The sequence below is a fragment of the Gobio gobio genome (assembly GCF_949357685.1).
Source record: "Gobio gobio genome assembly, chromosome: 16".
In the NCBI taxonomy this organism is placed as follows: domain Eukaryota; kingdom Metazoa; phylum Chordata; class Actinopteri; order Cypriniformes; family Gobionidae; genus Gobio; species Gobio gobio.
In genome coordinates this window covers 41180736-41203982 of record NC_137109.1, presented here as the reverse complement: position 1 = coordinate 41203982, position 23247 = coordinate 41180736, and the positions used below count along the sequence as shown (strand labels likewise).

The following is a 23247-nucleotide window of genomic DNA, read 5'->3' as shown; positions in this document are numbered from 1 at the left end:
GATTATGTGTCTTTGTACCATTACGTTAATCCATAGGGAGTAAAGCGAAATAAAAGCAGTCCAGGGTGGCCACACACCAAATTGTTAAGGCAATGAACCGGCACCTCCACTGACTTACAGAGTAATTGTGTGCTGGGAAACCGTAGGACTACCTAATATAGCCGCCCACTTGTACTCGCGACTGCAGTACCCAAATCAATTTTACACCATGCGATGGACATGATTTATTTCCACTAGTCTGAGCTCCTCGCCGTATTGACATTCTTTAGGTTTCATTATTGTGCACCTTTCCATGAAGTAATAATTAAATTACATGGAATTTTCACGATTTTAGGTATATACACTATTGTTCAAAATAAGTATCTTATGCTCATCAAGACTGCATTTTTTTGCTCTAAAATACGATTAAAATAACTGTTTTCTATTTTAATATACTTCAAAACGTGATGGCTGAATTTTCAGCAACATTACTCTAGTCTTCAGTGTCACATGATCCTTCAGAAATTATTCTAAAATGCTGATTTGGTGCTCATAAACATTTTGCCTCAGGTTACATTATGTAACCTATTATTATCAATGTTGAAAATAGTTGTGCCACTTAATATTTTTGTGGAAACTGTGGTTAATACTTTTATGGATTCTTTGATAGCAATTTAATGTAAATTGCTCATAAAATAAAATCTTATTGAGCCAAAATGTTTCATGTTGAGTAGATCTTATCTAGAGTTAAAATAAGAAGTCTGAAATCAGTCTTATCTATTACAGTTATTGAGCCGAACATTTAATTCTGTAATAATGTATTACTTAATTTAATCTATTATGTTTAAGCTAACTTTATGTCCTCGTTGGAGCTTCCGTATGGATAAAAAACAATTTTTTTGGAGAAAAAAAATATTAATAATAGGACTGCCACAGGGACAGACTTGATTTTATAATATATTTGGTGGGTTGCCAGGGACATTTAAAATATAAAACATAAAATATTAAAACTGCTTATAGAAGCTTACAACACTTGAACACAACAAGTGTGTTCTTGATAAACCTTTAAAAAACACGTTACTTCATCAGTAGTCACAGAGTTCACAGAATTTCTTTTTATTCTAAACCTTGTGCTGCTTTTATGACTAGCATCATTGTTAGTCAGACAGAACTTTTTTTCTTTGCAGCTGAGTGTGTTTGCTTTTTCAGTTTCATACAGCAAAGACAGAACAAGGACACAAACTTCATGTTTTATCAGTTTATTGTGGGTATGTACTGATTGCCACAAAATCAACTCTAGCCAAGTACCTTGCTCCACTCGTGTCGTGATTCTGTGGATTTTTGTCTGTGTGGATATATTTGTAGACAAAGACTTGTGGATTACAGTATACAGTATAAGCTTGTGTAAGGAGTATACTGGCATTTCAGACCTTATTCACTAATAATCTTCCCCTCTGCAGAATCTGAAATATCAGTCGTGATTAAATTCATATGGAAAAAATAGTTCTGTCATGACAACTCTCTAAGTGTTTGGCATGGTAATGGGTATGACAATGTTGATTGATATATTTGGTCTTTGTGGACAGGTGGAGCTGGGGAAGGTGGAGGGTTTCTGAAAGTGCACTTCACTGCTAATGTTGAGCATGCGAGCTCATTGGCTACTGAACCTATCAGCTGTGCCCTATAGAGAATTATGTGATTGCAAACCTGTGGAGTTCAGGACCTATTAGCCTGCACCATCTAGAGTTTTTACTTTATATTTTTAATTTTTGACTAAACGACAGTCCTGAGCTAGCTAATAACAATAGGTAGGTATGGGAAGGTCTAAACAAGGACTAAACATGAGATAACCTGTACGTGTTCTTAGAATGAACACAAAACGACAAACTTTGATGTTTATAGAAACTCACCCTATAATAAACAGAAAAGTATTCTTGCAGATCTCGTTGCCTCCGATGAAATAAGTCGTTCGGGGACACTTTCTCTTTGTCGGGGTCTTCTTTGTGTATGTAATCATCTCCGAAGTTTGCACTGCGCGTCTGTTTGCCTCTAAATGTCCAATAATTTGCATGTCCTGCCACTAAAGCTAAAGAATCCAGCCGTATGTTTGTACATAATGTCTGGAGAAAGCTTCTGGCTACAGGACTGTCTCCCATGCAGAGTGTTCTCTTTTCTCCTCGTGTAGCATTTACAGTCAAAGTTACGGATTTTCCCCATTTCTCTGTCTTTATCCCCATCAAATGTTACTATCGATATAGCCTCTGATATCTTACAGTCCAACTCGTCTGACACTAGAGCCGGCCAGAGCTGCATAATAGTTAGCCACTCTTCCCTTGGAGGGCGGGGGCAATAACAAAAGAAACAAAAGCCGGCTTACGTAGACACGCCTCTACTGCATGCTAGAATCTCCGAAAAACAAGCCGATTTCAACCTCAAAATGTACGCTTTTAAATATACCAATACTGCTATATCAAACACGGAGAGGCTTCTTCGTGATCTCAACTAACAGATTCTGAAAAAAAGCGAAAATCACTAATTTTGAAAAAAAAAAAAACAGCTTCTTTCTCATTTTGCTCGAAAGTTGTGCTGCCGACTTGTGTCTCTGGTTTCCGTGACGGGTCACAAATGTGTAAAATGTACACTTTAAAATGTAATCAAAGCCAGTCAGTACAATTTGCTCAGACCACCTTTACCAGGCAAAGTACCCAGTGTTATGTTTTCTTTGGAAGTTTTTGTGTGTTCGCCATTGCAGCTTTGCAAAAACACAGACACACTGAAGTTTTCTGCTGCCAGAAGAGAGTAATGGGGCATAATAGACACCTCACCTCGCTATATCAGTGTTATGAAGAGAAAAGAGAGACGGCTGTCTGCTTTAAGTGTTTTTGGCAGCTTAACTGATAGTAATGAAACATAACAGCCAGCCATAATAACTGTCACTATTACTTAGTGGGCCTCTGAAGAGAATAAAAGAAAAAAGCACAGACTGAAACTCTGTTCGGTGCGGTACTCTATACTCTATACGAATGACATAATTCCCATCTTAGGATGTCTGTGTGAGGGAAAGAAGCCAAACTTTGACATGATAATAACTTAGCTTGTTGTACTGTGTCTGTAGCCTAGAAAGCTATTGCTTCTTAAGGGAATAGTGGAAAACGTCTCGGGTTATAGCCTGGACAATCCAGTTACTGATCGTCTGCTTTGACGCAGGCAGCCCTTTCTTGGGTGAACCAAAACACACCAACAGCTGGTCTGACTTTCTCCACTGAGCAGACTTCTCCAAGTAAATCCTCAATGCCCGCACGGGGCAGAGGAGGTGAAGTCTGCTCTCTTCCGCCGTCACGTGAGGAGGAGGATGAAAAGCCTGGAGAACCACTGACCGTGCCACAATAGATGGCACCTTGGGCACGTAGCCCTGACTGGGATGCAAGATGGCCTTTACCATGCCAGGGGCAAACTCCAGGCAAGTCGGCGTGATAGCCAAGGCCTGGAGGTCCCCCACTCTCCTCAGAGAAGTGATGGCAAGGAAAAAAGCCACCTTGAAGGTCAGTATTCTCGCCTCAGCCGACTCCGGCGGCTCAAAGGGGGCCTCAGCCAAACCCTCGAGCACCACCGCCAGGTCCCAGGTTGGGACCCTGGAATGAGCCGCAGGCCTCATCCTCCGAGCCCCACGGAGGAATCGTACAACCAGATAGTGCCTTCCCAACGGCCCATCCCTTAGAGGTGCGTGGAAAGCCCAAATGGCAGCCACATACGCCTTAAGTGTGGACGGGTAAAGACCGGCGGAGAAGCGGTCTTGACGGAACTCCAGCACTGAAGCCATCAGGCAGATAACTGGGTTCACCTCCCGCTCTCTACGCCAAGTGGAAAATATTCCACTTCAGGCTGTACAACCTCCTGCTGGAAGGAGCTCTGGAGCTGAGTAGGGTCTCTACGACACCCGCCGACAGGCCCTCTACTAGGTACTGGGCCCCCTCAAGGGCCAGACCCAGAGACCCCACACCTCTGGCCGGGGGTAGGCTTAAATCGTGCCCTCGGCCTGAGATAGCAGGTCCCTCCTCAGAGAGACCTGCCATGGGGGACCGTCCCGCAGGTAGATGATGTCGGAGAACCATACTAAAGTGGGCCACCGGGGTGCTACTAAGAGAAGGCTGATGCCCTCCCGGCGGACACGCTCCAGTACTCCCGGGAGCAGAGTGATCGGGGGAAAAGCATACAGACGTAGCCTCGGCCACATCTGTGCCATGGCATCCAGCCCCAGCAGGGCCGGATGAGTGAGGGAGAACCACAGCGTGCAGTGGGACGTCTCTTGAGACGCGAATAGATCCACTTCCACCGGGCCCAACCGCTCGCACATAGCCTCCACCACCTCGGGGTGGAGTCGCCATTCCCCGAGCCTCAGCCCCTGCCTCGACAGGATGTCTGCTCCCTAGTTTTGGTCCCCAGGGATGTACATCGCCCTGAGGGATGACAACCTCCCCTGGGACCACAGGAGAACCTGATGCGCCAGTCTGCAAAGAGGGCGCGACCTCAGGCCCCCCTGGTGGTTTAGATACGATACTGCCGACATGCTGTCGGATCGTATCAGGACATGGTGGCCGCGGAGGTCCGGGAGAAAGCTCCTCAGAGCTTTGTAGACCACCAGCATTTCCAGGCAGTTGATGTGCCAGGAAAATGCCGGGTCTCCCACAGACCTCTGAAAAAGCGGCCTTCCATGACCGTGTCCCAACCAGTGAGGGATGCGTCTGTTGAAACGGTTTCCCGACAACATGATGCTCCCAGCACCGGCCCCCGGGACAGGAACCAAGGTCTCTTCCATATGACAAGGGAACGAAGGCATCTGCGCGTTACCCTGATCATACAGAATGAATTTCCCCTCAAGGAAAGCCCCCTGGTTCACTTACGCATCAGGACATGGTGGCCGCGGAGGTCTGGGAGGAAGCTCCTCAGAGCTTAGTAGACCGCCAACATTCCCAGGCAGTTGATGTGCCAGGAAGAATGGCGGGTCTCCCACAGACCTCTGAAAAAGCGGCCTTCCATGACCGTGTCCCAACCAGTGAGGGATGCGTCTGTTGAAACGGTTTCCCGGCAACATGATGCTCCCAGCACTGGCCCCCGGGACAGGAACCCAGGTCTCTTCCATATGACGAGGGAACGAAGGCATCTGCGCGTTACCCTGATCATACAGAATGAATTTCCCCTCAAGGAAAGCCCCCTGGTTCACATCCGCATCAGGACATGGTGGCCGCAGAGGTCCGGGAGGAAGCTCCTCAGAGCTTCGTAGACCGCCAGCATTTCCAGGCAGTAGATGTGCCAGGAAGAATGCCGGGTCTCCCACAGACCTCTGAAAAAGCGGCCTTCCATGACCGTGTCCCAACCAGTGAGGGATGCGTCTGTTGAAACGGTTTCCCGGCAACATGATGCTCCCAGCACTGGCCCCCGGGACAGGAACCAAGGTCTCTTCCATATGACGAGGGAACGAAGGCATCTGCGCATTACCCTGATCATACAGAATGGTCTTCCCCTCAAGGAAAACCTCCCTGGTTCCCAGCCACCACTGTAGGGGTCTCGTGCAGCAGGCCAAGAGAAATTCTGTTGGACGCAGCTGCCGCAAGTCCCAGCAGTCCTAAACTGCTGTACAGTGATGCCCGAATGGAGGAACCTGATAATGATTCGCTTCGCCCCCGAAAGCGAACCTCAGGAATCCCCTGTGACACAGAAGGATGGAACATGGAAGTATGTGTCCTCTTTAGATCCACCGTGACAGACCAGTCCTCAGACTGGATCTGAACCACGACACTCAAGCATCTTGAATCTGAATCTCCTCGGAGAACGATCCAAGTACCTCCGATCTAAAGTTGGACGCAACTGGCCATCCTTCTTAGGAACTATGAAGTACCGGCTGTAGGACCCGGACTCCCTGACTGGCAGAGGAATACGTTCAAAGCCTCCTTAACCGACAGGGAGTGTACTTCCTGTTCCATTACCCGCACCTGCTCTGGGCCGACCACAATCCAGACCACCCCGTTAGACTTCGGGGGAGGGAACTGAACTGCGGCCTGTATCCCGTTCTACAGTACGCAGGGCCCATGCAGATATATTCGGAGGCATAACCATGCGGCGAGATAATCTGCTAAGGGAACCAGCCTCTCGAGGCCGGCCTCAGGTGTCAACCGAGCCTCCTCCCCGACCCCCTGAAGCGGCTAACCGGCAGGGCGAAATCGAGTAAGATTTTCGGTGTGCGTACGCGTTTGCTGGACCGCCGCAGGTCTTGCTAGAGGCGGCTGGTGCAGCGCGCGTGCGCTGAGAAACGATGTGGCCCGAAACGTACTAGACGGCGGGAGCACAACATCGATTCCCAAAAGCTCCTCAGGGGAGGCGACCTCGATCGCTCCTACCCGGGAGAGGGGGCCGGCCAGCAGGGGCCTCATCTAAGGGAGCAGCTCGACAGGGCCGCAACCTCCAATCTTAGATGGATATCCAGACAAGTCAAACACGCTTGGGCGACAGACTGATTAAGTATCTAACTTAACAAAGTCAGATAACATGACACTCAATTCCTCAGAATTAAATGTCATCATAATCACCCAACCGTGCAACCTGGTCTGAATGATAGGCTGAGTAAAAAATACATCTAACTCCTATAGTCAGATAATATTTTAATTTAATTCCTCGCCATAGTAAGGTGAAAGCGAATACTGTTCGATTATATTATATACGGCTCGAAAATCACACGTTGCCTCAGCAACGCGGCTCAAGCAGTTATAATACAATTGGCCTTCCTCCCTCGAGAAGAAAGCCAAACAGTATCACATTTCACAAATACGGTGAACATGGTCTGAATAATAGGCTGAATATCTAACTCCTCAAAGTCAGATCATATTTCATTTAATTCCTCAGAATAAAACGCAGCCACAATTATCAGACAATACTGCTTAATTGTATTATATACGGCTCGTAAACCACACGTTGCCTCAGCAACGCGGTTCAAGCCGTTATAATACAACTGGCTTTCATCCCTCGAGAAAAAAGCCAAACGGGCGCGAGGCTGAAACACCCGAAGGCACACGGCAGTACGCGTCGAGATATTTCTGAATGAAAACAGCCCGCCCCCTCAGGAGCTGACTGCATGCCTCGCACCCACAGTATCCCTTCTCACCGTGTCACGTTGTATCACTCTAATAACAGACCCAAACCTGCGCGCCGCCTCGGCAACTCGAGGTTGAATCTGCATTAGGAAAGGCGAGCCTCGATACGGAGCCCATCTAATTCCTCAGAATCAGACAGCTCACGCATCGGGTCCTCCACCCTGGGGGAAGAAGTCGCAGCACGGGCTTCCACGCGGGGAAGGAGAACAATGGAGCTGTCACCGGGAAGGAGAAGATGCATAAGCACTCTCAAGTTCCCCTGACAGACCCATCTGCGAGTCCATGATAGATCAACCGTGCTGCCTCAACAGCACGGGACCGGCCAAGGAATTCGCGAGCCCTGTATGCTTGTGAAAACAACGTTGGTAGATAACAACACCAAATACTCTCAGACTGGTAACACAGAGCGCTAACGCTGAAGAGCAAAAAAGCTATCTCTGTTACGTTCAGACGTCTCTTTGTATCTTCCGGGTATGCCGTCACATACTACGTCATCACGCAACACCAATCGGATTGGGCTGATTCTACAGTTTCTTCAGACGCTTTACGCGAGGGGCGTTCCCCGAAGTGTCATCACGATGACGCAGTTCGAGTTCCCTCGAAGGGGAACTGTATAGCTGGATTTGATGCTGTCAATAGAGGAATCACTTGAACATGATGACAGACATTCTACACACAGCCAATCCCTAGACTATGCTTGCATTTGGGCAAAGTGCTGCTAATGAAGTATTTTATCATTTAAATTATACAATAATTAAGTAAATACAAATGTAATAATTAATTAAATAATATAATTATATTTATTTGTATACTTATTGTTCATATTTTACATTAGAAATAAATAGCAATGTGTGTTTAAATTACAAATAATATGAATGTAATATAGAAATAGAAATATGTATGTATTATTGTAAATATATTATAATTTTAGAATTTTTTTTTTTTTTTTTTTCTTGGACGTTGTTCTTCTGGTGCCCTGCTGGCTTTTAAACTGGCTTAAGTGATGACGTTTTGCTTGTGAACATCTTGCCAGGCTTGGCGAGCAGAAAATTCATCATGGTGTTTTACTGTTTTCAGCAGTATTATTAGAAAGAAAAAGCGATAACAAACACTAATCATCTCATGCTTGTAGCTTACATTATGTGTCACGTCTTCCGAACTGATTCTAAACCCTTGAATCCTGACAAGCGGCCGCTGAAGATGGAGTGTGCACTGCTGATGTCTCTCTTGAGCTGAGGAAATCCCCAATCTCAGGCAAGGCTTTCAGCAACAGTGCTGCTTTCCTCTCCATCTTGCTGTTGTTGCTTGTGCAGTAGAGTTATTGGAATACAGCTTTTTAGGAATAACAAGCGACTATGCAGCATTTTAAGTCTAGATGATCGCACGTTTTGTTTTGAACAACAGTGATGACTTGGTAATAATTTGATGTAAATATACAGTTTGTGCAGATGGGATGTCACAGTGAATCCTTCAAAAATTGCAGTTTGGGCATCTTTTTTGGCATGTGTATGCACTCCTGAGGAGCCCTGCCCTTGTAGTGCTGCTCATGCTCCAAACCTCTGCCCAGTGACTTTGAGCCTGCTGGGCAATAGACCGCTGTGTCTGGCATCAATTATGGCCGAGATGTGACTTCCCGGAATTTGCAGTCATTTCTGCTCACTGCATATCCTCCATCCGTCCGTCCGTCCATCTGTCTGTCTGTCCGTCTGTCTGTCCGTCTGTCTAATCTATCTATCTTCCAATCAGAATTACTATTGTGTGGGTTTAAAGGTTGCACACAATTGTAATGATTATTTGAGGAAACCCAACCATTAGACCAGTACACTTGGTGAAGATGAATCTGCTTTTAAACAAATCCACTCAGTGATCAGGTTTCTACAATGCTTTTCAGTCTGTGTCAAAGTCAGTTAATAATGGATAATGGATAAATTAGCTCTCCTAAGACAATTTACGTATTTGCTGATAAAATTATTAAACACACACACCATGTATGTCCCATTTAGTGTAGGCACAGTGCTCCCTAACACTGGCCAAAAAAGGATGGTCTTTGTCCATGTTTATACTGGAAGATTTGTGTCAGATTTGCCCAAACAAGTGATATATATATAAAAAAACGAAGATTTGGCAAATAAATAAGACTCACTCACAGGGTCTCTTTCTCAACCATGTGTTGTCTTAAAGGGGTCATGAACTGAGATATAAAATTTTCCTTAAGCTTTTGACATATAAGAGGTCATCATACTATAAGAATATCCTGTAAGTTTCAGAATTGAAAACTTCCTTGTTAGTCCAATACAATCTTTTATTGACACCAGGCCCAGCAAATGACAGTTTTTTCAAAGTGGGGATCTTTGATGTCAAAGGGAGGCGAGCACCACCTGTGCAGAAGAATATCAACGCCTACAGCATCAATGCCTGTTTAGCCCCGCCCACCGATTCACGCATGACATGCAATAAAATAGGTAGTCTAAGTAACAGATCGAGCTAAACGAGATCGAGCTACCAAGCAATAAACATGCCGTTGAGGATTACAAAATATTGTGCAGTGCCTGGGCTCGACAGTAATGCAACATGTAAGTAACTGTGTTCATTCTAATGCCTGATCTGAAATGTGATGATTCAGGTAGGCAGATGTGATTTGTCTGTGTGTCAGTAAATCCAACCAGTGACTAAACGTCATCTTGCATTGTTTCTCTTAGTAGGATGAAAATAATCTTTATTTTTAATAGTGATTAAATTCTATAAAGAAAGCGATCAAAGAAAGCTCCCTTTGCAATCGTTGAAACAGCACGCGCTGAAGCTATCAATAAAACAGCGAGAGTTTATCAGTGACTCCTGTTTCATTCTACGAATATCTTAACTATATCACATCTGCACTGTTAGTGAAGAAAGCATTAGTTAGTGTACAGAAACTGAGTTGCAATGATGAGATCACTGATTGCATGCGCTCAACATGTCTGTGATCGGCTACAAGTCATCTCTGCAACCTTTCATGCCACGATCTTAAAAGGTTAGTTCACCCAAAAATGAAAATTCTGTCATTAATTACTTACCCTCATGTCGTTCGACACCTGTAAGACCTCCGTTCATCTTCGGAACACAAATGAAGATATTTTAGTTGAAATGCGATGGCTCAGAAAGTCCTCCATTGGCACAATGTACTGTACACTCTCAAGACCCATAAAAGGTACTAAAGATGTCGTTACAAAGTCCATCTCACTACAGTGGTACTACAATAACTTTATAAAGCGACAAGAATAGTTTTTGTGCGCAAAAAAACCTAAATAACGTCTTATATGGTGATGACCGATTTCAAAACAATGCAGCGGTTTGAATCGCCAAAGTCACGTGATTTCAGCAGTTCGGCGGTTTGACATGCGATCCGAATCATGATTTGACTCGCTGATTCATAACGCTTCGAAGCTTCATGATGCATTTTTTTGAAATCGGTCATCACTATAAGTCGTTATTTAGGGTTTTTTTAGCACAAAAACTTTTCTCGTCGCTTTATAAAGTTATTGTAGAACCACTGTAGTGAGATGGACTTTGTAACGACGTCTTTAGTAGGCTACCTTTTATGTGTCTTAAGACTGTACAGTGTATTGTGCCAATGGAGGCCTTTCTGAGCCATCGGATTTCAACTAAAATATCTTAATTTGTGTTCTGAAGATGAACGGAGGTCTTACAGGTGTCGAACGACATGAGGGTAGGTAATTAAAGACAGAATTTTCATTTTTGGGTTAACAAACCCTTTAATATTATGCCATAGATCTAAATGTAATGCAACACTTTTCACAATTAGTTAACCATGAGAGCTGTAATAGTAAAAAACGCACTAAAGAGTGTAATACTTAGCTATTTCAAACAGAAAGACGTTAGCCAATCACAGCAGTGGGCATTTACACTGAAGTCTCACAGCGGACATGCCTCTTAAAACAGAGCGTTCAAGCCAGAGCGCTAAAATCAGGGAATGAAAAAGGTATTTTATTTATAAATTATGACAATTTTGGATGCAAAAAGCATTCTAACATTATAAGTGCACCCCAGGAAAACACAGTTCATGACCCCTTTAACACTGCCAAGTGCAGTTTACCTGATGTTCTGAGAGGAGCAGAAATTGTGTGTCAAGAACAAGACAGAGGCAAGGATCCAAATGCAAGTGAAATAACAGTTTATTAAACTAAACAAAACTATAGCAAGCAGAGCTGTTCGATGTTTTTGACACAGGATAAGTCCTTGGTAGCGAAGGAACTGCAATGGACTGGAGAGCAGAGAAATGAAGACTCCAAACTGGCGCAGCAATAGTCCAAACACAGCAGGTAGCAAACACAGAAACCAAAAGCTGGGCAACTGGTGAAACAACGAGACATGAATACCAGAACGATCTGACACTGAACACAGAAAACGCAGGACCGTTATAGGTGTCAGGAACTAGCGACAGGTGCCGCTGATCTGATCAGCTCGTCAGCGAATTAGTAGCTAGGGCAACACGGACGATCAAATCAGACCAGCTGCAGAACACAACACAGAAACCAGAAATGAACACGCGGATCCGTGAACCGTGACAATTTGTTTGTGTCTGTGCTTGTGAACATAATGAGGGGGATGTCAACAGACATTTCCTTTAGGCAATTCGGATGAGGTTTTGGTGCTGTATATAAAAGGGCATGGACAAAGAAAACCCTGCAACACTTACATACTTCAGGAACACTATGAACACAAACGCAGGTGGAGTGAGGAAACTGTATACAATGAGGTGTTGATCATTCCGCTAGGAAGTGCTTTCGGTTTAAAATAATAGAGCCATAACTTGTTTGATGTTACAGTCATATTGGGTCTTTGGTGTTAGCTGTACACCCTGGTATCAATGCGGAACACGTCTTACATTTAAGAGTTGTCGGTCAACTTAAAATTAAGGTAGATTGATCAAGCTGTACAGTCTCATTTGGTCTATTAGTGCAATTAGTTTGTGTGCAAGAATCACCTGCTCATGTCAGCAAACAGACAGATAAGAGAGGTGCCAGTGCATGTGAAAGGTGACGTGGTGTCACATTTGAATAAATGAAATATTGATGCCATCAGTCAATTCAAATTCACCATCAGGGATCTTGAGAACACATTAGAGTGTTGCTAATAAGATCATTTCCATTTAATGCCGTCACTCAAAAGAAAAAGGGCAGTTGCATTCTCTTGTGATTGGATCGTAGACACGGGTAACAAGGGCAGTATTCATGCAACAATTTGAGAATATTCTTTGCACAAAGTTGTGTAAGATGTTAGGTGTGTAAGATGCTTCGTCCAGGGACTTGCAAACTTTCTAAACTTTTTGTGGGTTTGAAAAGAGATTGACGCCCATCAGTGCTTTCAAGCACCACTTTACTGCCATGGTTACCACTCCATGACTAGTGGGATCATTGCAAATGGTCTTTACTTTGAAACTTCCAACACATTTTAGCGTTAACAACACTTATGGAGGACAAAGAGACAGTATGTGATGGAGGAACAAGAGCATATTTTATGCAAGAGTCGAGTGCAAAGTGCACCATGACCCTGAAACAGCATTAAACTGCAGCTCCATGCTGATTACCTCCCTTACTCGCTGTCTCAAACACGCAAGCAACAATAAATCACCCCCCTCAGCAGCCCAAGCTAGCTCACAACCGCCTGGGCTCTGTCTGCTACAGCAATAATAGCCTGGTAATTGAAGCACTTCTATTGCATTCACTACATTAAAGAGTTTTTGGCCACCCAAATATTTGGCAGTGACTTGTCGAGTGAAACCATTGGCTTGTTAGCACTGTTAGCTAGATGATTTGTAGTTAGCCAAAGTGGACGTGTTTGCAGCTTTGCTAATTACTTTGCTAATATACTTTATTAATCATTCTGGCTTTGTTTTGTAAGGCAGCATACAGGGGAAATGGTATGTTCATTTACTGCATTTAAGATCCTCTAAAAAAAAATGGATCACTTGCAAAACATCTACACTGCCCTACAAAGGCAAAAGACCATAACTCGCTAGAGTGTGGAACGAAAGATTTTTAGTTGTCCAGCCAAATTAATTAGGACACTGGAAATCTGTCAATTAGATGTTTTAGTAATTAAAATGATTTACATAAAAAAACTTGACTTTTGACCCCTATTTTGAAGTTACTGTACTCTGCCTTTGTATTGTCTGCAAAAAGTGAGAGGTCACACCAAGGCAAATGGCGGTAACTTCCACATTATCAATATTTGGTTGCTGTTCACCATTTACAAAAACATTATAGTAACACCTGTATAAAATATAGTGACTATGGCATTTCAAAAGCCATCTCAATCATCCTTAAACGCTATTAGTAAAAACAACCTCTCAACTATTTGTTTTACCTACACTTTTATTCAGGTATCGTGTGTCAGGAGTGCTTCAGTGACAGATGTATGACACAGGCTACACTGTAATATAAACGCTGCAAACTTTAATGGATTGTAAAACAACGGCAGAATACCGTAACTCCAGGCCAACACAGTAACTTCTAAACAAGTAGTATCCTAACTCGATTTGAGAGTTCTAAAACAAAGGAAAAGAGCAGGAACTGGCGTTATGGTGTTCTGGCTTGGTTTCTCCTGGGCTTTTGGAAGTTACTGTTAAGACAACCCACTATTTTCTCGATAAAACAACGGAATTGACTCAAGATACTCATCCACATGATAAAGGAGGTCTTGATGTCCCAAAAATATCAATAACTCATTTTCGATCAAAAATTAAGTTACTGCGTTTTGCCTTTGTAGGGCAGTTCTGTAATCAAATTAGATAATATAATTTGTGATGTATACTGTATGTTCCTTGCAGAATTTTAATTTAATCAGATTATATGCCGAATTTTTTATTGTGAATTGTGAAAATTAAATTTAGAATACCTATTTAAATTCTAAGGGTGTTAATTTACTAAAAACGGAAACGTTTTTCCTTTGCTTTTTTTGCCTACAGACGACTCACTACCTGTGTTAAATTTCCTTAAATTGTAAATTTCTCCTCCTGTCATTCCAATTCAAATTCCAACTCATTAATTAAACAGAAGCCCATTCTTTAGTTCTGAATTTTCCCAACCCTGGTGACCTCTAAAAGTACCTAAAGGTAGTGAAATTATTATTTTCACATTGTGGTATTTTGATTAACCCTCTGGTACTCTTCGCTTAGGGGTTGCATTGGTTGTCTTCCCGGTCATAAGTGACCGGACACCTAAAAATTAAACTTCCTCTACCCCAGTAAAACAAATACAATTTATTTTTCTTCAATAATATTTTTTCTTTTTAATTTTTTATTTTGAGATGATTTGATGGTATTTTTTTATATTTATGCAATAATTATGGTCTATTTTTGCCATTTAAATTGTTTTTGTAATGTATTATTAATGTTTTTTTTTTAATTATTGCAGTATTTCAGGTTAAAATAGAGACTAGGCCTTCAAAATAATTTTTTTGAAGGCAGATTAGCGCCCTCTTTTGGAATTATTTAAGAAATCATGCAACCATAGAGGTCTTTATGGAGAGGCTTGAGAATTCCCTAGATTTCCCATTCATTTCCTATGGTGGTCATTTTTGACCGAAGAGCACAAGTGGGAGTTTTTTTTTTTTACGACCACTTAGCATGCTCAAATCATGCCCTCAATTTTGTTTGTGTGTTTACATACCTAATGCTAGAAAAGTCATCAAGTTTCATCTCATTTTGATGAAGCTGTGATTTTTAAAAATTCAAGATGTGGTTCATAGGTTCAGTGTGTGTGTGTGTGTGTGTGTGTGTGTGTGTGTGTGTGTGTGTGTGTGTGTGTGTGTGTGCGTGCGTGCGTGCGTGCGTGCGTGCGTGCGTGCGTGCGTGTGTGTGTGTATAAGTGTGCGTGTGTGTGTGAATGGATGTGTCAATATCACACTCTTGATGTTTTAGAGTGTCACCCCTTTACTGCTGTGTACTTTTTTTCAGCATCGTGGCCGATTTGTAGATTGTACACACAAATATTTGGAGAATTTTTGCTGATTTCCCATTCATTTCCTATGGTCGGTCATTTATGACCAAAGACAATGAACTCTACTTTTTTTTAACGACTAATTAGCATGCTCGAATTATGACCCCAATTTGTTTGTGTTAACATACCTAATGCTAGAAAAGGCACCAAGTTTCATATCATTCCGATGAAGCAGTGATTTTTAATATTTCAAAACAGAAAATTTTCTGAACGAAGGGCACTAGAGGGTTAAGTGGCATTTTTAGCACATAAGTATAGAAATAACTAGAAAAGCCACCTATCTCAGAAATATAACCAAGGATAGGATCACCTAGGATCAAATCTGAAATCTTTGCATTGGGAGCCAAGATTGTTAAGCGTGAAGCATCCACCACATCTGACTGGACATATTTGTTGCTTACTGTAGATGTGCATTTTAAGTGGATGAACAAGTGGCCTTGTGTTTTTTATTGTAAATCAGCTCAGGTAAAAGTATAATTTATACCTGGAATTCCAAGTATATTCAAATTGAGCATATGGACTGTGTATTTACAGTTTTGCATTACCATAATTTATGCAATAAAGGCATTTACAAAACGAGGTGCTTGAAAAAGAAGTGATGTATCCATTTAGACAGCACAAGATACATGTTTCGCTCAAGATGCTTTTTGCCCCTTTATACATCAAATCAGTCGTCCCATGTAGCAGCTGTCAGAGTTGCTTGTGTTTTTTTCAGTGCACAGCACAGGTTATTTTTAATGAACATATGAGATTACCAGCTGTGAAAATCAGAGAGCCATCAACACTTCAGTGCGAGTCACAGTGTTATTTTAAGAGGTCTAGTTTCCATGTCTGTAATCACAGCACAGTTTCACCCAAGGCATGGTGTCGAATCCATTACCATCGGTTACAACTGCTAGGTGTGGACATTGACAGAGTTGAATGGTGTTTGTGTGACTTGTGTTGGCTTTCAGACTGGTGGCTATGGTGAGTAAACCTTCCTAACACAAAGCTTACAGCCGCTGTGAATCATTGTAAAAGACTCGCTCACAGTCAACACCAACGTGTGTTTTCCTTGCTCTGTTTTTCTCACCCACTACCTCGCCATGTCTCTTGCTCTCTCAGTTAGTGTCACCTTTTCTTCACAGTGACCCACTGCATTGATGTCTGGCACATTATTCCTGTTGAATGTTGTACATTTGGCCTACAGATCCTCTCTCATCATACACGCGCACACTGCAGCTGTTTGCAGACCAATCACTAACCCTGTCATTATTAATGAGAGAAAATGATGGCATTAATTTTTAAGCAGTATCACTAGCGAGATAGTCACAATGTCCTCTTTTCTACGTGTGCGTTTCTGTGCTTGTTTAAAGGTTTGCAACCCTAATGAAATCTATAAAATGTTTAAAATGTAATTTATAACTTTGTGTTCAATAGCTTATAGTATATAGTTTTTACTGTGGTTTTGGGAATAGTTATTTATTGGGCAACATGACTAGAAATAAAAATAATTGAATTCTTGTGGCTCTGATTCCTCCTAGCGAATTTGCCTTAATTATATAAAACAACACACTGATCAGGCATAACATTATGTCATTTATTATGTTATGTTAGTCCCCCTTTTGCTGCCAAAACAGCCCTTACCCGTCGATGCATGGACTCCACTAGACCCCTGAAGGTGTATCTAGCACCAAGATGTTTGCAGCAGATCCTTTAGGTCCTGTAAGTTGCGAGGTGGGGCCTCCATGGATCGGACTTGTTTGTTCAGCACATCCCACAGATGCTAGATTGGATTGAGATCTGGGGAATTTGGAGGCCAAGTCAACATCTCAAACTCGTCGTTGTGCTCCTCAAACCAGTCCTGAACCAATTTTGCTTTATGGCAAGGCACATTATCCTACTGAAAGAGGCCACAGCCGCCAGGAAATTCCATGAAAGGGTGTACATGGTCTGCAACAATACTTAGGTAGGTGGTATATGTCAAAGTAACATCACACTGCCTTCGCCGGCTTGCCTTCTTCCCATAGTGCATCCTGGTGCCATGTGTTCCCCATAAGTGATGCACACGCACCCGGCCATCCACGTGAAAGAACGTGTAAAAGAAAACGTGATATTATCAGACCAGGCCACCGTCTTCCATTGCTCCGTGGTCCACTTCTGATGCTCATGTGCCCACTATTAGTGCTTTCGGTGGTGGACATGAGTCAGTATGGGATGCAGCCCCAAACGAAACAAACTGCAATGCACTGTGTATTCTGACTCCTTTCTATCAGAACCAGCATTAACTTCTCGAGCAATTTGAGCTACAGTAGCTTGTCTGTTTGTTCGGACCACACGGGCCAGCATCCGCTCCCCACGTGCATCAATGAGCTTTGGCTGCCCATGACCCTGTCACCGGTTCACCACTGTTCCTTCCTTGGACCACTTTTGATAGATACTGACCACTGCAGGTCTGGAACACCCCACATGAACTGCCATTTTGGGGATGCTCTGACCCAGTCGTCTTGCCATCACAATTTGGCCCTTGTTAAACTCGCTCAATTCCTTACACTTGCCCATTTTTTCTGCTTCTAACACATCAGCTTTGAGGACAAAATGTTTCCTTGCTGCCTAATATATCCCACCCACTAACTGTGATGAAGAGATAATCAGTGTTATTCACTTCACCTGTCATAATGTTATGCCTAATCAGTGTATATTTTAATTAATGTTGTATTCATTTATTGTCATAAAATACTACTGACAAAATGCACAATGTTTATTTTGAACTACATATTGTTATGACAAACCAGTCAGTAACTAAACTACTTTAAGTCTTGGCTCTTTGTAAGCTGTGTTTGATTCACAAAACAGAATCTATTCATAGAAGTCATTTCTTTGGAAATCGGATTACACTGGGCACACTATCAGTTTCATACTGTAGATTTAGTAGCTGTGTTGCTGCACCACTGAATATCTAGCTAACAAAAATCTATTCTAAAAACGTTTTACTAATGTTCCCATTAAGTTATGAAAACGTTGTTTCTGAATGTTCTCTGAATTTTCAAAATGTCCAGTTTTTAAAAATGTTTAAAAAGTTTTTTTCTTAGTTATATGAAGGTTAGGAATAAGTTATTTTAGCATTTTGCAAACACTATGGGGTCATTAATTTTGAATGTTCTCTTAACATTCTGAAACTATTAAAAAATGTTGACGAACATCAAAAAAAAAAAAAAAAAATCCCATGAGCGATGCATAAATGTTTTTATGTTAACATTTTGAGAACATTTTTAAAGACCAGATAACTCTGAATGAGCATTCTATTAACGTTACTGGAATAATGTTTGTGAAAACCTTGAAAGAACCTTTCCAGAACGTTCTGGGAATGTTCCCTGTTAGCAGGCAAACAGTCAATTCTTGGATTATTTGTATTATTATTTAAATAGATTTGGTTCTGCATAAGAACCGGTTCACGGTTCCTAACCTGTGTTGATTCACATTGTGTGTATTGAATTTGTTCAGTGTGTGCTGTCAGGAATGTCATGTGACGTGAGTGTTTGTATTTCTTGATGATGCCACGAGCATGTGCTCTATAAATCACACCGTCTCACACACACACATTTAGAGATTAAAAGGCCTCAAGGGCTCTGGGCACACTCTCTCACACACACACATGTTCACATGCAGAGACCAAGGCAATTTTCACCAGCATCGTAGTGAGACCCACTTCATTAAAATTGGATAGAGAATGGCGGGCCAGTGCCTTCAGAACAAGAGGAGCGAGAAGGTGAGGTAAAAGGAAAAAGGAAAAGAGAGAGCAGAATCTTTTTTTTCCCCAGCCTCCTCTTTCTTTACACCCTTCTCTTGCCGTCCGTACTGTTCTGTCAAGAATAGCAGGGGGAAAGGAAGCTAACTCATTACTTGACGTTCCTAGGGCTATGCGCTTTGGCTTCTGGGTTGAAGCTTTAGAGCTTGAATTAGCACATGCTCGCTACGTGGCTGGTTTAATTGTGTAGCTGGTGCGGCAACCGAGGAATCGCACCGTATTGTCAGAACAAATGCGCGAGACGTGTGTTTGCTGTCTCCGTCTGCTGCACTTTGCTGTTTTTGTTTTGCTGTGTCTAATGACACTCATTTGGAGCATGCACTTCATGTAGACCTTAGCAAACTGCTGTAGTGCTTGACCTGACTATGCTATGTGAGACGAGGGGACTTGCCATTTAAAGGTTCCTAATTCTATTTACATTGGGACTGTAAGATTATTCTCTCATAATAGAGAACTGTGTTTGAAGTAAATATAATGAGGTCTCAATACCTGAAGTAGAAATGTAAATGGAGAGGTTATGTAATAGTGTGTTTGTTTGTTTTTGTTTCTTCCCCCAAAGGAAGTTCACCCACAAAAGAAAATGCATTATTTACGCACCCTAATGTTGTTACAAAACCATATATATATATATATATATATATATATATATATATATATATATATATATATATATATATATATATATATATATATATATATATATATATATATATATATATATATATATATATATATATATATATATATATATATATATATATATATATATATATATATATATATATATATATATATATATATATATATATATATATATATATATATATATATATATATATATATATATATATATATATATAATGTGTATATATATATGTGTGTGTGTGTTATGCATTTGTGTGTCTGTGTTGTGTGTTTATGTTCCTGGTGAAGCCTACATTATGGGGACAAAATGCCCCAACAAAGAAGGCAATATCCGAAATCCTTGTCCTTGTGGGGACATTTTTTGTCCACATGAGGAAAACAGCTGATACATCATTCTAAGTTTTTGAAAATATAAAAATGCATTTATATGTTTAGGGGATAGAATATAGTTTGTACAGTATAAAATCATTATGTCTATGTAGTCCCCATAAAACATGAAAACCCAATGTGTGTGTGTGTGTGTGTGTGTGTGTTAAGGGGTTGGTCAGATTCTTATTCTCACAATGACTACATTTATTTAATCAAAAATAGAATAAAAACAGTAATATTTGAAGAATTTTGTGATGACAATGCTGAATTTTCAGCATCATTTCTACAGTCACACGATCCTTCAGAAATCATTCCAATATGATAATTTGGTGCTCAAGAAACATTTATTATTATCACTGCTTAATAGTTTTGTAGAAACTATTTTTCCAGAATTCTTTGATAAATAAAAGGCTCAAAAGAACAGCATCATTTGAAATAGAAATGTCTTGTAAAGAGGTCTTTATTGTCTGTTTTGCTCAACCGAGTGCATCCTTATTAAATAAACATATTAATTTATTTCAAAATCACGGTCTTATTGACCTCAAGGTATGCATCAAAGAAGAAAAAACAATAAGCTCAACTTTTGAGATTTTGTCTCATTTTAAAAGTGAAATCCTGTTTTGGTTGTAAACCTTATCATAACATGTACAAAATACAAGTAGCCTAGTAGCTGCTCTTATGCACAAGCTTTGTAGAATCGTGATGAGTTATGATTCACTCTCAGTACACTACTCTTCCTTTGGACTGTTACAAACTAGGTTACAGAGACAAGAGTGGTCAACACTACCTCAGTATTAGAGTGACATGGGACAGTCAGGAACCGGCCCGGTAGTTTTCTTGACAAAGTACAGTAATTTGATTTGTTTATTGTCTGATGCTGTTACGGCTTGATCATTAATTTATCACAGGTCTTAAGTGAAACTCTCTCTCTCTCTCTCTCTCTCTCTCTCTCTCTCTCTCTCTCTCTCTCTCTCTCTCTCTCTCTCTCTCTCTCTCTCTCTCTCTCTCTCTCTCTCTCTCTCTCTCTCTCTCTCTCTCTCTCTCTCTCTCTCTCTCTCTCTCTCTCACTGATCTGTGTGCCGTTGGATTAGAGGACATTACCTGTGCAGTGAAATGAGGAGAATTAAATAACACTCAGTGTCGTGTTCAGATTGGAAACGGGAAAAAAAAACCCTCTTTGAAGGCTGTTATTGAATTTCATCAGAGAGATAAGCCCTAACATTTCCACTGTCTGTTTCCCCTCGCTACACGTTCAGTGCTGATTCTGTCCAAACTATATTACTCTCCAGTCTCTATTGTATAGCATATCCCTCTGTGCTGTGTTCTTTCACTAATGCACACCCACATTTATAGGTATATCCAGTTCCTTGTTGTACCCTATACACATTTTAGCATAATGTTTCCGATTCTAATTAATTTTATAGCATAAAATGGGGTTATATGAGGCATTTTCTCTGATTAATCTCTTTAATAATCATCCGTTATGATTGCCGTTAATGCATACTTTTTTTTTGTTCGAATTCATTAAGAAAAAAAAAAAATTTCACCAATTTTCTATAGAAATTTTTGCAAAACAGGTAGAAATAAAACTGTATTAAAGCTTTTAGCAGCTGGCTAAACTGAATTTTGGGTGGTTAGCAAATAAGAATAAAGTCGCTGTTTAAGGTCCTTTTGTGTTTCATGTCGCATTTATATAAGTAGCATTGCAGTTGCATGCATAAATAGGCACAGTTATCAGAGATGAGAGTAAACAGTGTGCCTGAAAATCTGATTCTCTCCAAGGATTCAGAGAAATGGCAGTCCAGATTTATTCAGTCGGTGCCATGGGAATGACATGCACCGGACATCTGCTCTGGTGCGGCAATCCGCCACAGATAATCCCATTAAAATTGCAGTTTATTAAAATGGGAAAACACAAGAAGGGATACTTTACTTTGCTGCTGGAGGAATATAGTGTTACAGAGGAATGAGTGTATTGATTAATGATGGAGCTTGCCAATGGGGTTGAAGAGAGAACACCGATCCCATGAAAGGACAAAATTGCATGGTTGTATTGCATGCTGAATGGTGACCCATGTGTGTGCATAGAAAGGGGCAAATTTACTCCAAATATATTGTTAACATAGTAATATTATGCAATCAACAGGTAAACCAGACAGTAACTGTTTTTCTCTGTGTATTGTATATTTGATTCATAATGTGTCTACCAGTGGAATGCTTTAGTATAAAGAAATACACTTCATAAATCTGGCTTTAGATACATTATGAGTTCATAATTTTTCCCTTAGTGTCTCAAATTTTGCCAGAATACTTGGTATATTGAAGAGGCAGATTTTACGCAAACAAACGTACATCCTTATTTGAAAAGGGCCTGTAATTTTTCTATAGGTTTGCTCAATTAAAGTATATAACTGGCTGATGAATTTCCATAAATCATAGCTGATATATATCCACGTTCCCTGTGGGAACTTCTACCCTGGATCATTTGCATACATATTGTCTCACACCTTTTGTTTTTCTCCACCCCCTCTACTCAAGATCTTTTTACAATCTTTTTGCAGTCGAGATGGCTGAATGTGGCAGCTAGCTGAAATAATCTCATCTTGGAATCAAACCGCTGAAGTCCATCAAATTGTATCGTATCAGTCAGTATCTGATTTTATTAAAAAATCATGTAAAGATGAGTTTGGACATGCTTGACAGTTAAGACAACTAATGTGTCTGAATATTTACGGTGACATACACTGTAAAATCTAATTAGTTAGACTTAAAAAAAGCATGCAAACCGAATGCCTTAAAAAACAAGCAAAGTGAAATAGGAATAGTATGTTGTCCTAACAAATGCTTAGTTAGTATAGTTCACTTACACAAGAGTTCTAGTAACTAAAAAAGATCTGTAGAGAGTACTTGATAATTTACTTTAGATTTATTGGATGTTGAAGTGTGTGTGACTCCAGCATGATCAACTGCAAGATATTGTTACAAATGTAGATGGATTATATCAACCCAATTAAAAGTTTCACAAGGTGTTTATGACATAAGCGTTAGCAATACAATTGTAAAAGATCATTATACGACATTAAGGGAAATATTACATAGGTTGCTTTTAAAAGGTGACTTAATTTCTGACTAAATCATTAACTATAGTTAATTATTCAGTCAGAAGCTAGGTTAACTTTTAAAAGAAACCTATTTATTACCTATCTTCCTTTGAAACCAAATAACTGTGGTTTCTTGTTGCATCGCTACATCAATAGAATTACAATAATATGGATGTTCCAAGTGCCCAATCAAATGAAACACTGATCACCATAATGGTAAC

The 23247-nt window shown here is 40.9% G+C and overlaps 1 protein-coding gene across 5 annotated transcripts in view; it reads left to right on the top strand.

Moving 5' to 3' along the window:
- LOC307139562 (A disintegrin and metalloproteinase with thrombospondin motifs 2) overlaps positions 1-23247 on the top strand; it is a 204607-nt gene that overhangs the window by 116613 nt on the left and 64747 nt on the right. Inside the window, exon 1 of one of the 5 annotated variants that reach the window (XM_079838569.1) lies at positions 15973-16090. The exons of the other annotated variants lie outside the window; for them this stretch is intronic. The gene's annotated coding sequence lies outside the window, so the exon portion shown is untranslated. Of the gene's footprint in view, positions 1-15972; positions 16091-23247 lie in introns of those variants that run through there. 5 annotated transcript variants of the gene reach the window in all.